The sequence below is a fragment of the Miniopterus schreibersii genome (assembly GCF_964146895.1).
Source record: "Miniopterus schreibersii genome assembly, chromosome: 6".
NCBI lineage: Eukaryota > Metazoa > Chordata > Mammalia > Chiroptera > Miniopteridae > Miniopterus > Miniopterus schreibersii.
Genome location: NC_138107.1, coordinates 7658993 through 7675586, shown reverse-complemented (window position 1 = coordinate 7675586; position 16594 = coordinate 7658993). Strand labels below are relative to the sequence as shown.

The following is a 16594-nucleotide window of genomic DNA, read 5'->3' as shown; positions in this document are numbered from 1 at the left end:
GGAATTATACTATGTGTACTCTTTAGTGTCTACCTTCTTCTGCTCAACATAGTAATTTTGAAATCTGTTTGTGTTGGCTGCATGTGTTAGTAATGTATTGCTTTTTATTGTTGAATACTAATCTGTTGCAAGAATATACCTAAGTTTGTTAATGTCTTCTCCATTTGTGGACATCTGTGTTTTTTCCTTTGGGGCCACTATGAACAAAGTTTCTATGAATTCTTGCACAAATCTATCAGTGGACATATCTTATTTCTCTAGGATTAGAATTGCTGGAATGTATTTGAGGTCTGTTTAATTTTATGTGAACTTTTCCAAAGTGACTACCATTTAACATTATCACCAACAGTTTATGAGAATTTCAGTTATTCCACTTTTTAAAATTTAATTTATTGTGGTAGCACTGGTTAACAAAATTATACAGGTTTCAGGTACACAGTTCTATTGTACACTGTATTATGTGTTCACCACCCCAAGTTAAGTCTCTGTCTGTCACTATTTATCCCCCCGTACCCTCCTCCACCTTCCTAGCAGTCACCACACTGTTGTCCGTGTTCATGAGTTTTTACTTAATCCCTCTACCATCCCCCACCTACCTCCTTTCCCCTGACAGCTGTCAGTCTGCTCTCTATCTATGAGTCTGTCACTATTTTGCTTGTTCATTTTGTTCATTAGATTCCACATGAGTAAAATCATGTGGTACTTGTCTTTCTCTGACTGGCTTATTTCACTATGTACTGTCCAGGTCCATCCATGCTGTCCCAAAGGGTAAGGGGCCTTCCTTTTTTTTAAAGATGCATAGTATTCCATGGTATAAATGTCCAAGAAGATGCTTGATATGATTTCAGTCTTGAACTTGTAGAGATTTGTTTTGTGTCCTGACATGAGGCCTATCTTTGAGAATGTCCATGTGCACTTGAGGAGAATGCAAATTCTTCAGTTTGGGGGTAAAATGTTCTGTAGATGTCAATCAAATCCATCTGATCTAGTGTGTCTCTTAGAGTCACCGTTTCCTTGTTGATTTTTTTTTTTGTCTGGAAGATCTATCCAGTAAAGTCAGTGGGGTGTTAAAAGTCCCCTACTATGACTGTATTGCTATTGATCCCTCCTTTAAAGTCCTCAAGAAGTTTTTGTTCCTTTGTTTTTCAGCATGTATAAGTCTTTTGTTCTGAGATGTGATTCTTGTAGACAGCATATATTTGGGTCATGTATTTTTATCCACTCAGCTACCCTATGTTTTGATTGGAGCATTTAATCCATTTATATTTAAGGTTATTATTGATAGGTACTTATCTCTTGCCATTTTATTTCTTTATGCCTGTGTTTCTCTTTCTGTTTCTACTTCTTATTACAGCAGTCCCTTTAACATTTCTTGCAATGCTGGTTTGGTGGTGATAAACTCGTTTAGCCTTTTTTGTATGGGAAGCTCTTTATTTCACCATACACTATCATATTCTGAATGATAGCCTTGCTAGATAGAGTAGTCTTGGTTTCAGATCCTTGCTTTTTATTTCCTTGAATACTTCATGCCATTCCTTTCTGACCTGTAGAGTTTCTGCTGAGAATCAGTTGACAGCCTTATGGGAGCTTCTTATAGGTTACAATTGCTTTTCTCTTGCTGCCTTTAAGATTCTCTCTTTGTTTTAATTTTTGGCATTTTAATTATGATGTGTCTGGGAGTGGGCCTCTTTGGGTTCTTCTTACTTGGGACTCCCTGTGCCTTCTGAACTTGTATGACTTCCCCCTTCATCAGGTTAGGGAAGTTTTCTGCCATTATTTCTTCAAACAGGTTCTCTACCCCTTTCTTACTTTCTTCACCTTCTGACACTTCTGTGATGCAAATATTGTTACATTTCATGTTGTCCCACAGCTCCTATAAACTGTCTTCCTGTTTTTTAATTGTTTTTTCTTTTTGGAACTCTGATTGAGTGTGGTTTTTTTCTAACCTTGTCTTTTAATTCTCTGATCCAGTCCTCAGCTTCCACTAATCTGCTGTTTATCTCTTCCAGCGTATTCTTTATTTCTGCTATGTCATTCTTAATTTCCTTCAGAGTTTCCATATCTTTTCTCATGTTGTTGAGCATCTTTACAATTATTATTCTGTACTCTGTATCTAATAGCTTATCTCCATTTCATTTATCTCTTCTGGAGAATTCTCTTGTTCTTTAATTTGGTGTTTGTTTTCTTGTCCCCCCAGTTCGGCCGCCTGTTTGGATTTGTTTCTGTATATTAGATAGATCTTCTAGGACTCTCAGTCTTACTGGAGGGTCTCTGGTGCAGGCCAGTGTCAGATGCTGTTTGTGACTGGCCTTGAGTACCCTGTTTGGAGCTGTCAGCATTCCACAGTGTGTGGCTCCCTCTGCTGAGGCTTGGGGCATTTGGAAAGGACCAAGATGGGCACAAAAGGTCTGCTTTTCTAAGTCTTGTGTCCAGAAGCAGATCAGGCAAAGACTCTAAGCACCCAGAGATCCACTTTTGCCTGTAGGCTGATTGTTATTCTCAAGTCTCTTAATGAGCCTCAGGCTGTAGACCACAGCAAGGTGTAAACTCCACAGGGTGGGGTGAGAGGTTTTTCAGGGGGTGGGGCAGTTGCTTTCCCCCCCAACCAAAAATCTGCCTGGATGGTAAAGGTCTGCCTGAGAAAGATGTCCTCTACAGTATATAGGAATGACTCAGCACAGGAATCCAGGTGACCGCCCTCTGAGCTCTATCCCCAGAGCTAGCACACCTGGATTTTCCTCACACAGCTCTAGTCCACTCTGCCTTCCCTCCACTGGAGCCCAAGATGAGTGGCTTCACGTGAAATTTTGTGCATTGTCCCTTTTAGAGAGTGCCTGCATTTCCAGCCTTCTCCCTGGCAGGCAGAAACCCCTCTGCTTTTCACAACCAGTTGTTTTATGGGCACCTTTCTCAGTTCTGGTGCTCTGGGCTGGGGAGCTCAGCCTGGGGTTTAGACCCCTGAGTTCTCAGTGGGAACCCCCCACAGCTGAGCTATCCCTGTGGACCTTCAGCTGCTGCCTGTGGGAGCCCAGCCACCCCTCTGTGCCTCTGTACTTCCTACCAGTCTCTATGCTGTCTCCACTTTTAGTCCTTGGTTGTGAGGATGGTCCCCAGCTAGTCTTCAGTTAATTATTCAGGATGGTTTTTCTATATTTTAGTTGTAATTCCAGTTTGGTTGTGGAAGAGTGTCATTGTAGCTTCCACTTAATCCGCTGCCATCTTGGAATCTTCCCCAACTTTGTTCTTCTTAAGATCACTGTTGCTTTTCTGGGTCTTTTGTGGTTCCACATAAAGTTTTGGAATGTGCTTTCTAATTCTATGAAATATGCCATTGGTATCTTGATAGGAATTGCACTGAGGAATAACAGGCATTGTGTACTTTCTGTGTACTTAATAAGATAGTGTATGAGTTGTTTCTTCTCCCATAAAATGTATATAAACTCTATTTCAACATATTTATTATGGATATCTCCTGAGTTTACATATAAGTCCCAATCTTAATTTTATTTTGGTGTGATTTATTTAAACATTGGCATTTAAGTTATCTCTAATTTTACAGTATTACAAATAGAGCTAAAATATTCTTGAACATATTTTTATTTTTGGTTTATGCAAATACTTCTTTAGGATAGATCGCTACTAGTAATAGAATTTCTGGTCAAATGTTATACTCATTTAATATCTTACCTTTTAATCTAAACTGCAAAATGTCCTCAAAATATTAAACTGGTTTGTTCATATACTGTGGTTATGGGTATTTACTGACTATTTATTTATTTATTTATTTATTTTTAAAAATATATCTTTATTGATTTCAGAGAGAGGAAGGGAGAGGGAGAGAGAGAGATAGAAACATCAATGATGAAAGAGCCATTGATCGAGCCCGCAACCCGGGCACGTGCCCTGACCAGAAATCGAACCCTGATCGCCTGGATCCCAGGTCGACGCTCACACCCGGCCGGGCTACTGACACTTTATATTGTTAGCATTTTTAATGTTCTTATCGTCAATTTTTATCAAATGTTAGGAGGGAAAATGGTCTCAGTTTCTCATTTCCTTTATTATAGAGCTTTCCCCCTCTTACTAGTCACTTTAATATTGTTAAAACAACTAACTCTAAGGTGAAGATTTTAACTTTGACCAAAAGTTTAAAAGTTAGTTTTTATATCTGAATTCTGAGTACTAACTCAGACTGAGGAATTTTTAAAGGGCTTCTCATGCCTTCCTCATGCTATTATGTTAGTTGCTATTCCTCTGGCCAGGAAAAGTGGACCCAGATGGTGGGAAGTGGTTGCAGGAACAACCAGCTGCAACAGTGCTGCTTCCAGCATTAGGGAGCAGCGTCCAAGGCTGAAGCACCCATTCAGTTGGTGGAACCAGAAGAATTAGGTGGAGAATAGATGACATGAAACATGAAAATGAAGTTAACAACCCTGGCCAGTGTGGTTCAGTTGGTTGGGCATCATCCCTTGCATCAAAGGGTTGCCAGTTGCTCAGGTAGCGGCTTTATCCCTGGTGGCGGGATGCACGCAGGGGGCAACCCGTAGATGGTCCGCTCTTACATCACTATTTCTCTAAAGATCAATAAAAATGTATTTTCTTAAAATGAAGTCAAGCCTTGCCATTGTGGCTCATTGGTTCATTGTTGACCCATGAACCAAGGAGTCACTGGTTCAGTTCCCTGTTGGGGCACATGCCCGGGTTGTGGGCTTGATCCCCAGTCAGGGGCGTGCGGGAGGCAGCCGGTCAATGGCTGTCTCATCATTGGTGTTTCTCTCTGTCTCCCTCTCCCTTCCTCTCTCTGAAATCAATAAAGACATATTTTTAAAAAAGTCAACAAGAAAGCATTTCTTTTCATCAAATCAGTAGATAAAATGGAACCTTGATATAAAATTGAAGGATGGTTATAATTGAATGGGGCCAAGTAATTTAGTCAGTAAACACTTGAATGCCTACAAGATATAAGTGAGCGTGTAAAACAAAAATGCGTAAGACACAGTTTGTATCCTGAAAGTTATAGCATAGTTTCAGGTCGATGATAGCAAAGAAAATCAATGTTGTTACACAAATATTCTACCTAATAACTAACTGACCGACCAGATGTCAAAAAACACTCTCCATTCTTGAGCAGATACCTACTTTATAAAAGGAAATCCCTGCTATGGTGGTTTACGTAAGTGAAATTTGTAACTATACCTTTACTAGATTTTTATAAGCCACAGGAAGATCATTAACCATTTACTTCCATGTCAAGAAAGTGGGTTTAATGCTTTTTTGTGTATCTAATTTTTTTAGTGTTTGAAGTTGTTAATCACAGGAACAACCTAAATTTCCAACAAATTAAAAATAACAATATATCTGTGTAGAATACTAATGTTTTTAAATATAGTGACTGTAAAATGTTTGATAAAATGTATATAATAGAGAGCACAAGAAGAGTTTGATTCCATCCTAATCCTTTTTCCCATTTTTTTTATGAGAAATTTCAAAAATACAGAAAAGTTGAAAGACTAGCACAATAAACACTTGTATACTCAGCCATGTGGGTGTATCAGATATGTGAATGTACTGTATTTTTTGACTGAGCGATCTGAAAGTAAGTTACAGGCACCGCAACACCCCGCACCTGAAAACTTTGGCTTGCTCTTGCTGGGAAGAAGATGCTCTTTTACATAGGTTTTCTTAGCTGAGGCAATGGTATTATGATTAACAGTAATTGCTTACTATCATTTTACAGCCAGTTCATATTCATACTTCACCAGTTGCCTTATAAATGTCTTTTGTGTTTTAAAAATTGTATTTCCATTAAGATTTTCATATTATATTTTGAGTCTACATGTTTATCTCTTTTCATCTAAAACAGTCAGTCCCTCTGCACCCTCCCCAGCCCCTCTTCTACTGTTGACTTTTCCAAGAACAGGCCAACTGTCTTGTAAAATACCCCACGCTCTGGATTTGTCTGTATGCTCTTTAACTTGTTCCTCTCTCTTGTATTTCCTTTAAACTGGAAGCCAGGACTAAAAGGTTGATTGGATTTCAGTTAAACATTCTGATGAGAGTATTCAAGATGCTGTGTACTTCATATTGTATTATGTAATGATCATATGGTTATTGGAATCTAGTTTTTGAATAGTTTTTAAAGTAAAATTTTCTGTTTTCCCTTGTGGATACATTGAACCTGAAGGCTTTTCTGCCCCCTCCAGTGGGAGCCCAAGCTGTGCGTTTGTTGCACCCTTTCTCCTCTTGGACTGCTCTTGGGAGCACACGGAGAACTAGACGGGAAGTAATGGCTTCATTTCTTGATCAGCAATACAACCTGGTTCTGTATTTCCATGTACTTGGGTAAATACTCAGAATACGTTTTCCTCAGCTGTGCACTAATTGCATAAAGCAGTGGTGGACTTTAATATTCTCGTGGCTTTGAACTGGACTAAAACAAGGAAGTTTGGTCTTTGGGGTATCACTAATTCAAAAAGTATTGAGGTGCATGCAGTTTTTATAATTGATGTTTTTGTTGTTTAAAACATTGCTTCTTTTATATCTGATCTTTGGGTGGGGAGTGTAGGTGTAACGTGTTTATGATTAGGAATTTCTAAGCTATGTTCCTCGGGAATGCAGAAACTGTCCTAGATGGGAGTTGTTGCTGACTATAAGGTTTTAGGCAAAATGTAATAATTTGAAGTCAAGGAATATTTTAAGGTTATTGTACCTTTAAATAGGTGCATGAATGAATTGAATATTTCCAAATGGTATAATAAAGGGGGGACACTATATAATAATCAAGTTCAGACTCTTCCCTTTTTTCTGCTTTTAGTGAACTACCTTTCCTTGAGAGAAGCAGCAGAATTGTACTTACTGCAGTGCTGGTGTATAAGCCTCAGGGACAGATAGATGAGCACAGCCCCATCCCTCTCTCAGTGTTAAAGTGCTTTCCTCTTCCTCATCACACAGGCTTTACTGAAATCACTTAAGTAATTTTTTTTAAAAGGCAAACAACAAAATAAGATCCCTTACTTATTGACGGGAATAGGGATAGGCTTAGTGTGTCACGACTGTTAGTGTCCCAAGAAGGGAAGTTACTGTGAAGTATGAGAGGGTTCTACAGGCAGGTACTATTATTGGTACCTTTCTCCCAAAAGTTTTAAACAGCATTCCTCAGATTAACTGCCAATACTCATCAATATCAGCCTATCATAGAGAAAAGCTCCAGTAAAGAGCTGCAGCCCAAAGAGACTATCTGAATTTCTCTGTGAAATAGTAATAGCACTTGTTGCCAGACACTATTTTAAGCCTTTTATAGGAACTAATTTATTTCATGTTCAAAGCAACCTTGTAAACTTGGTGCTTTTATTTTTATGACTTACAGATAAGGAAATAGACTGGTAGGAGTTATCTTACTTGCCTGTCCTCTATAGGATGTGTGCTTGGGAGTTGCTTAAGGTCCCAAGCCTCACAAATAACTCATCTACAAAATGCAGATGATAGTTGCTGTAAGAATCTGACATTTCATGTAATTAGCATAATGTTATATAGGTAGTGCTTAATAACTATTAGCTGTTACTAATGCATTCTAAAGGACATACACCTGATTAAAATAGCTCTGTTGGTGAGGATGTGGAGAAACTGAAACCTTTGTGTATTGTTGGTGAGAACAGTAAGGATGGCATAGCCAATATTGGAAAAAGTGTGTTTTTATAAATTAAAAAATAGAATTACCATATAATCCAACAGTTTTACTTCTGGGTATGTATACCTAAAAGAATTGAAAGCAAGGACTCAAAATGTTTAATGGGTATAGGGCTTCAGTCCTACAAAATTAAAAGAGTTTTGTGGATGGATGGTGGTGATGACTGTACAACAATGTAAATGTATTTATTTATTTATTTATTTATTTTGTTTTGTTTGTTTAAAATACTATAGGTGTCCCTTTTCCTCCCCAATGATCCGTTCCACCCTGTCCCTTCCCCTCTCCAGTCCCTCTCCCCACCATTGTCAGTGTCCTTGGGCTGTGCATATATGCATATAAATTCTTTAGTTACTCTCTGCCCCTCTACCCACCTGCCCTCCTCCATCCCTCTGACATTCGTCAGTCTCATCTATGATTCCACGTCATTGAATCTATTCTGTTCATCAGCTTATTAAGTTCTTTAGATTCCACGTGTACGTGAAATCATGTGATATTTGTCTTTCTCTGCCTGGCTTATTTCACTCAGCATAATATTCTCCAGGTCCATCCATACTGTCCCAAAGGGTACGAGATTCTTCTTCTTTACAGCTGCGTAGTACTCCATGGTGTGAATGTCCCACAGCTTTTCTATCCACTCATCTACTGATGGGCACTTAGGCTGTTTCCAGAACTTAGCTATTGTAAACTGTGCTGCTATGAACATCGGGGTACCTATATTCTTTCTGATGAATGTTTCAGGATTCTTAGGGTACACTCCTAGGAGTGGAATCACTGGGTCAAACGGCAGCTCCATTTCTAATTTTTTGAGGAACCTCCATACTGTTTTCCACAGTGGCTGCCCCAGTCTGCATTCCCACCAGCACTGTACTAGGGTTCCCCTTTCTCCACACCCTCCCCAGAACTTGTTGTTTGTTGATTTGTTGATGGAGCCATTCTGACGGGTGTGAGGTGATACCTCATTGTGGTTTTAATTTGCATCTCTCTGATGATTAGCGATGTTGAGCATTGTCTCATGTGTCTCTTGGCCATCCGTATGTCCTCTTTGGAGAAGTGTCTATTTAAGTCCTTTGCCCATTTCTTAATTGGGTTGTTTGTCTTCCTCTTGCTGAGTACTATGAGTTCTTTGTATACTTTGGAAATTAGCCCCTTACCAGATACATCCTTGGCAAATATGTTTTCCCAGACCATGGGGTTCCTTTGTATTTTGAGGCTGTTTTCTTTTGCTGTGCAGAAGCTTTTTAGTTTGATATAGTCCCATATGTTTATTTTTTCTTTTGTTTCTTTTGTTTCTCTGTAAATGTACTTAATACCAATGAACTGTGCATACACTTAAATATGGTTAAGATGGTAAATTTGATGTGTATTTTACCAGAATTTGAAAAAGTACTGAAAGAACTTCCAACCAAACATACTCTACCCAGAAAAAGTTATCATTCAGAATTGAAGAGAGAAGTTTTTCCAGACAGGCAAGCAAATAAAAATAGTTCACCACCACTACACCAGCCTTCCAAGAAATGGTAAGTGGGCTTGTTGAAGCTAAAAGAGAGTGCTGGTTGGTTACAAGAAAACATAGACGAGTAAATCCCACTTGAGAGGTAAATACATAGATAGTAAAGGTAGTGGATTAATCACTTACAAAGCTAGTGTGGATTAAAGGACAAAAATAGTAAAACTACCTGTGATTATAATAGTCAAAGGGTACACAAGAAAAATGTGGCGTCAAGAACAAAATGCATTGCGTGCGGGAGGATAGAAGTGTTCAGCTTTGGGTGGGATTGAGTTTGTTGTCAATTGAAAGTAGAGGCCGCAGATACATTTTTATGTGTAAGCCTTATGCTGACAACGAAGCAGAAATCTCTCGTAAACAGCAAAAGGGTAAGAGAAAGGAATATAAGTGTACCACTGCAGAAAGTCATCAAAACAAAGGAAGAGAGCAAGAGGAAAAAAGGAGCAGAAACTCAAAAACAGTCCGTAAACAGCACAATGGCAGTAAGTACATAGCTATTGACTATTATTTTCAATGTACATCGACTAAATTCTCCAAAAGATACAGAAAGGCTAAATGAGTGAAAAACCAAGACCCATCTATATGCTGTTCACAAGGGACTCACTTTACATCTGAGAACACACAGTGAGAACAAGGGATGGAAAGGGTGTTCCACACAAATGGAAACCAAAAGAAAGCTGGAGTAGCTACAGTTGTATCAGACAAAATAGACTTTAAAAGATAGACTATAGTAAGAGACAAAGATGGGTGTTAATAATGATAAAGGGGCCAGTCCAGTAAGAGGAAGATGATACATTTGTAAATATTTAGGCACCCAGCCAACACAGCAGCACCTAAATATATAAAACAAATATTAACAAAACTAAGGGGAAAAGTAGACAGTAATACAGTAATAGTAGGGGATTTATATCCCACTTAGATCAGTGGATGGATCATCCAGACAGAAAAACAACAAGGAAATATCAGCCTCAACCCATTAGACCACATGACCATTAACAGATATATACAGAATATTCCATCCAAAAATAACAAAATACACATTCTTCTTAAGATTACATGAAACATTCTCCATGTCAGATCATATGTGAGGCCACAAAACAAGTCTTAATAAATTTAAGAGACGCAATACTAGAATTCACAAATATCTGGAGATTAAACAACATGCTACTGAACCAGTGGGTCAAAGAGATCAAAAGAGAAATTAAAAACATACCTTGAGGAACAAGAAAATGAAAATATAACATACCAAACTTAAGGGATACAGAAAAGCAGTTCTAAGAGGGACATTCATAGCGATAAATGCCTTCCTGAACAAATAAAAGTCTCAAGCAATCTATCTTTACACCTCAAGAAACTGGGGGGGGGGGGGCACAAAAAACAATACCCCAGGTCAGTAAAGGGAAGAAAATAACAGATTAGAGCAGAAATAAAGGAAATAGAGACTAAAAAAGACAATAGAGAATATCAGTAAAACTAAGATTCTTTGATTCTTTGAAAAGATAAACAAAATTGACAAGCCTTTAGCTGGACTCATACATAAAATCAGAAATGAAAGAGATGCTTCAACTGATAACAAATAAAAAGGATCATAAGAGACTATTATGAACACAATTATACACTACCAAGCTGAAAAACCTAGAAAAATGGATACATTCCTAGAAACATACAATTTACCGAACAAGAATGAATCATAGAAAATCTAAATACACCAATTACAAAAGTCCAGGACCAGATGACTTCACTGGTTAATTCTACCAAACATTCAAAGAATTACCATTAAACCTCAAACTCTCAAAAAATAGAAGACGAGGAACTCAACCAACTACAAACTCAGTGTTGCCAAACTAAAGGGGTTTGCCACTGGAGCGCTCTATTCAAAACTAAGAATCAACCAATGGCCCTGCTGGGCATGACTCGGCAGTTGAGCATAGACCTAGGATCCAGGAGGTGGCAGGGGTTTTTTTGTTTGTTTTTTTAAAAAATATATCTTTATTGATTTCAGAGAGAGAAAAGGAGAGGGAGAGAGACAGAAACGTCAATGATGAGAATCATTGATCGAGCCCGCAACCCGGGCATGTGCCCTGACTGGGAACCGAACCCCGATCGCCTAGATCCTAGGTCGACGCTCAACCGCTGAGCCACGCCCGGCCGGGCAGGAGGTGGCAGTTTGATTCCCATCAGGGCACTTGCCTGGGTTGTGGGCTCAATCCCCAGTAGGGGGCCCTGCAGGAGGCAGCTGATCAGTGACTCTTGTCACTGATGTTTCAACTCTCCCTTTCCCTCTCTCTCTGAAATCAATATATATATATATATATATATATATATATATATATTTTAAAAAGAATCAACCAGTGAATGCATGAGTGAGTGGAACAACAAATTGATGTTTGTTTCTGTCTCTAAACAATAATAATAATAAAAAGATGTGGTGGTGGCAAGGTAGTTTTATGTACTTGCAGCAAAGCTCTGTCTTCTGGAAGGGAGGCTTAGTCATTGCTTATATCCACTCTTTGGTCAATTAATGTCTATTTCTTCTTTACAGTTGGATACTTTTATCTGGTTGAGTTCCTGTCAGCTTACACTACTTACTGCTGCACCTGCAAAATACTGTGCTACATTTTAACATTTCGCTTAGTAAGAATGGCCCAACCTTGAGACCCTTTTCCTTTCTAACAATTTCATGAGGCAAGCACTACTAAAACCAGACAAGGATGCTGCAAGAAAAGAAAATTACAGGTCAATATTCCTGTTGAACATCATGTCAAAATACTCAACAAAACATTAGCAAACTGAATTCAACAATCCATTGAAAGAATCATATATCATGATCAAGTGGGACTTATTCTAGGGATGAAAGGATGGTTCAGCATCCACAAATCATTGTGATACACCACATTAACAATATAATCAATCATCTCAATAGATGGAAAAAAAGCATTTGACAAAATTCAACATCCTTTTATAATAAAAACTCTCAACAACGGGGGTATAGAGGGAACATACCTCCACGTAATAAAGTTCATGTATATCAAACCTATAGCTAAAATCATACTTGGTGAAAAGGTGAAAGCCTTACCTCTAAGATCAGGAACAAGACAAAAGTGCCTACTCTCACCACTTCTCTTCAACATAGTATTGGAAGTCCTAGCATTTCAAACTCTTATTTGCAGATGGCATGAAATTATACATCATAAACCCTAAAATTTGTTTTGTACTGTTGTGACTGGACCTGGCCTTCTGGGGTTTGCTTGTTTGTTTGTTTGTTTGTTTGTTTTGGTGGTTCTTGTGATTACAAGACCTTCAGTAATAACCATTGGGAAACTTGAAAAGATACGGGGATACAGGTTTATTATTCAGAGGACTGGATATTACACAGCACCCCTTAGACCACACAATGAGGTGGGAGGGCGAAGAGGAGGGAGAGTGAGCAGTGTGTGTTTATACAGGCTCGGGTGCTGCTTTTACTGGGTTTGAGGGTGCATGTCCAGGGTTTTGGGGGTTCACTTTTTATTGGTGAATTTAAAAGCATGGGAAGAGAAAATAAGTCTCCCAAATGGTCAGTTACTGAAATCAATCAAGACTTCTCAGACATAGGAGCCTCAGAGGGGGAGGTGGCCTGGCTCTTTATGTGGTCTTGTGGTTGGCCAGGTGTTTATTCACCATAGCTGCCCTGGAAGTGGATGTCTTAGGAATCAAAGCTTCAGCCAGGTACTTGAATTACAAAGAAACAACAACAGATGCCAGGGCTTACACTGCATAAAGGTTGAGGTAAAGTTACGAAGTAATAAAAGTGGTTCTATATAGACAATAACAAGAGGGACTGTTGAGAAATTGGAACCCGCATACATTGCTGGTGGAAATGTGAAATAGTGCAACCACTTTGGGGAAGTTTGCCACCTCAAAGTCTTACACGTTAGAATTGCCCTATAACCCACTAATTCCACTTCTAGGTATATATCCAAGAGAAATAAAAACATGTGGCCACAACAGATTGTATATGAATGCTCACAATAGTGTTAGTCATACTAGCCCAAAAGTGAAAACAATCCAAATGTCCATCTACTGATGAATGGATAAACAAAAGGTGGTATATCCTTACAATAGAATATTATTCAGCCACAAAAAGGAATGAAATACTGACGCATCCTACAACATGGATGAACCTTGAAAACATTACACTAAGTGAAAAAAGTCACAAAAGATCACATGTATTATTCCATTTACATGGAATGTTCAGAATAAGCAAATTCATAGAGATAGAAAGATTAGTGATCGCCAGAATCTGGAGGAAGGGTATAAGCATGAGTGACAGATAAAGGGCTTGGGGTTGGGGGGAGCTGTAATGACAATGTGCTAAATTTAGATTGTGGACCAATTGCACATCTCTGTAAATATGCTAAAACCATTGAATCTTGTATTGTAGATGGATGAATTTATGGTTTTATTAGTTGTATGTCAAAAAAGCTGTTAAAAACTGGATCTAAATATAGTGATTATGGGGGGGGGAGAATGGAGGTAGAACAGTGAATTAAATCGTTTTTAATCATAGCATGAATTGATAGTATTAGCTAAAGCTGATGAGTCGAGAAGTAGCAATAAGTATGCTGGAGATGTGCATCTAAACAAAGTAACCTGAAAGTAATAATGCTATTATGTCAGTTGATAGTATCTCAAACAAAAAACAAAAGAATAAACCACAAAGACAGGTAAAAATAGTTGCCCTAGGAAGTAGGCCTGTGAATGGAGAATGGGACAGAGGACTGTGTAGCTTTTAATTACAAAGGCTTTCACTTTTTATTTTTTTTAATACCAAGAGACATAATCTCTTCGAACAAACTGGAAACCTAAGCATCCAACAGGAGAGGGCTGAGTAAATTTATTGACTGTATAAATCACCCTTGTTTATGTAAAAAATGGTTACCAAATCTGTTCCTTTGAAGTAAAAATAGTAATTATTGCTAAAAGAGTCACCTACTTGAAACCCTTAATCAGTGTGCTCCACTTTGACTGTTCACTATATTTGAAAATGTTTCTATGCAATGAACTTCTCAAGTATCCATTACTATCTTTTTTAAAAAGTTAATTTGTTGGCACTCTCCTCAGGAGCATACCCACACCTTTCCTGTCCCCCTCTCCTTCCTCCCATTTGCATTACCTCTGCCTTTCCCTCTCCTAAGCTCCAAGGCCCCTTCTTCTACCTCTGTAATTTGTTTCCTGAGCCTGCACAGCCCAACTGGCTCACTACTACTACTTTTGTAATTCTCTAAATAACCTTTCTCTTAAAATTGGGGGGGGGGGGTTAATTTATCACATTGCCAGGTTCTTCCAGTGTCTCAACCATACTTTCTTGTCTGTGGGTTTTCCCCAAGACTTCCCTCTGACCTCTGGCTCCAGTTCGAATTTTCCAAAACAAAAAAATGACAACAAATACATTGTACACCAAACACTTGCAGAGGGAAAAGGATTTAGCATTGTTCCTGCGTCTTCATAGTTCCAGTAAGATTATCATATCTGCATCAGGAAATTCGTGGCGTTCAGATTAAATAGGAAAAAAAAATAGATTTTCCTCTATGCGAAAGGACCACGAGACCTTAAATTCTACAGAGATATATGTTCCTTTTTATCTCCCCTTCTAGAACCTTAATGCCAGTCATTATACCTATCATGAAAAACATAACAGAGAAGCGATTTTCAAACGTGCTACAAGAATTTTTAAAACATGCAGTACCTGACTATTTGGTCAGGGGCACTGACTTATTTGCCTTAGGCTGTCAAATAAAAAAATGAATGACAACAGCCAACACAACAATAAATGTCAATGTGAATGAATCAAAATTACTCCTTTTGGTACTGGGGCCCAAGCTGTGAAAGATTTCACAACTAAAAGAAGAGATGTAGAGAGAAAGTTTATTTTACCTTCCCCAAGAAGGGAAAGGGCCACTGATGCATGCTACTCAATACAAGGGCAAGAAACGGAGGGCGGCCTGGGGTTTTAAGCAGGTACTGTTGCTAGGCGACAAGGAAGGGGGAGGGGAGGGGTTGTCTAGAAGTTGAGCAGATACCGGGGAGGTTGTCCTGAAAAGTTATACTTTGTTTGCTCTCCAGGAAACAGCCTGGCAGATGTCCTAGGGAGGTGTCTTATCAGTATTTTCCCCAGGCGTGTAAAACATGGTCAGAGCAGAAGTTATGAGGAGTTCAGAAGAGGCTGGTTTGAGGGGCAGGGGGAAGGGAACTTTCTCCTCACTGGAGACTCCTGGGTGTGAATTATCCCCGAGCTGTGGAAACAGCAGGGAGGCGGGGGAGCAAGAAGGTAGCCTTGAGAGCAGCTAACCTTCCCTGCAGTTTGAACAGAGGGGCTGTTTGAATCGGAGGAGCCAGCAATCTTGGGGCTTAATTACCAGGGGCTTCGCATAAATTGTGGAAGGCCACAGCAAGAGAGGGGAAGGAAGGGAGCCCTCTTTCTGGCATTACAATACCTTTTTTTTTTTTATCACCTTGGCAAAAAATATATTTTTTGGTGTGCCACAGAACTTTAGTAATTAGTTTATGTGTGCCGTGAGATGAAAAAGGTTGAAAATTGCCAACATAGAGGGTAAGAGCATGGGTTCCAGCGTAACTTTCCTGTACTCTTAACCATTCCATAATTATTGCTTCCCAGAAGCAGAATTACTAAATCAAAGGATATGAATATTTTAAATTGCCAAGTTACCTGTAAAAAGTCTTCACCAACTTCTATTCCATCCATAGCATAAAAGAATGCCCACCCACTCCCTCCAAATCCTTGTCAACATGTAAAATTAATCCTTTTTAATTTCTGCCAAATAACTGGGCTTTTTTTTTTTAAGGTTCTTATTTTAATGGTTTTGTTTCTATTGATTTTGATATCTTTTCATGTGTTTACAGACCACTTGAATCTTTTCTTGAATTCACATGTTTGAGTAAGCCAAACTGCTGTATTAGTTTCCTATTGCTTCTATAACAAACTACTACAAATTTAGTGGCTTAAAAGGACACAATGTTATGTTCCTTACAGAGGCTCTAGGGGAGAATTCTTTCCTTGACTTTTCCAGCTTCTAGAGGTCATCTGCATTCCTTGGCTCATGGCCCTCACATTGTTATCACATCTCACTCTGACCTTCCTGGCCTTTCTTAGAAGGTCCCTTTTCCCAAATAGTTGATTTTCCCAGTTATTATAACAGATAGTTCATGTTTTTCTTACTGTTTTGAAGTGCCATATTTATCCAATACTAAGTTCCCCTATTTACCTAAGTCTGTGGCTAGATTTCATTCTAATTCAGTACCAGTGCTACAGCGTTTTAACTACTATAGCTTTTTATTCTATCTTGCTATCTGGAGTCCAAATTCCCAGTCATTTCTCTATTTCAAAGAATTCTTGGCTA

At 38.7% G+C, this 16594-nt stretch overlaps 1 protein-coding gene across 1 annotated transcript in view; it reads left to right on the top strand.

Annotated features, from left to right (window-relative positions):
- Nucleotides 1-16594, top strand: part of SRPK1 (SRSF protein kinase 1) — a 72826-nt gene that overhangs the window by 11317 nt on the left and 44915 nt on the right. The gene's annotated exons all lie outside the window — the stretch shown is intronic.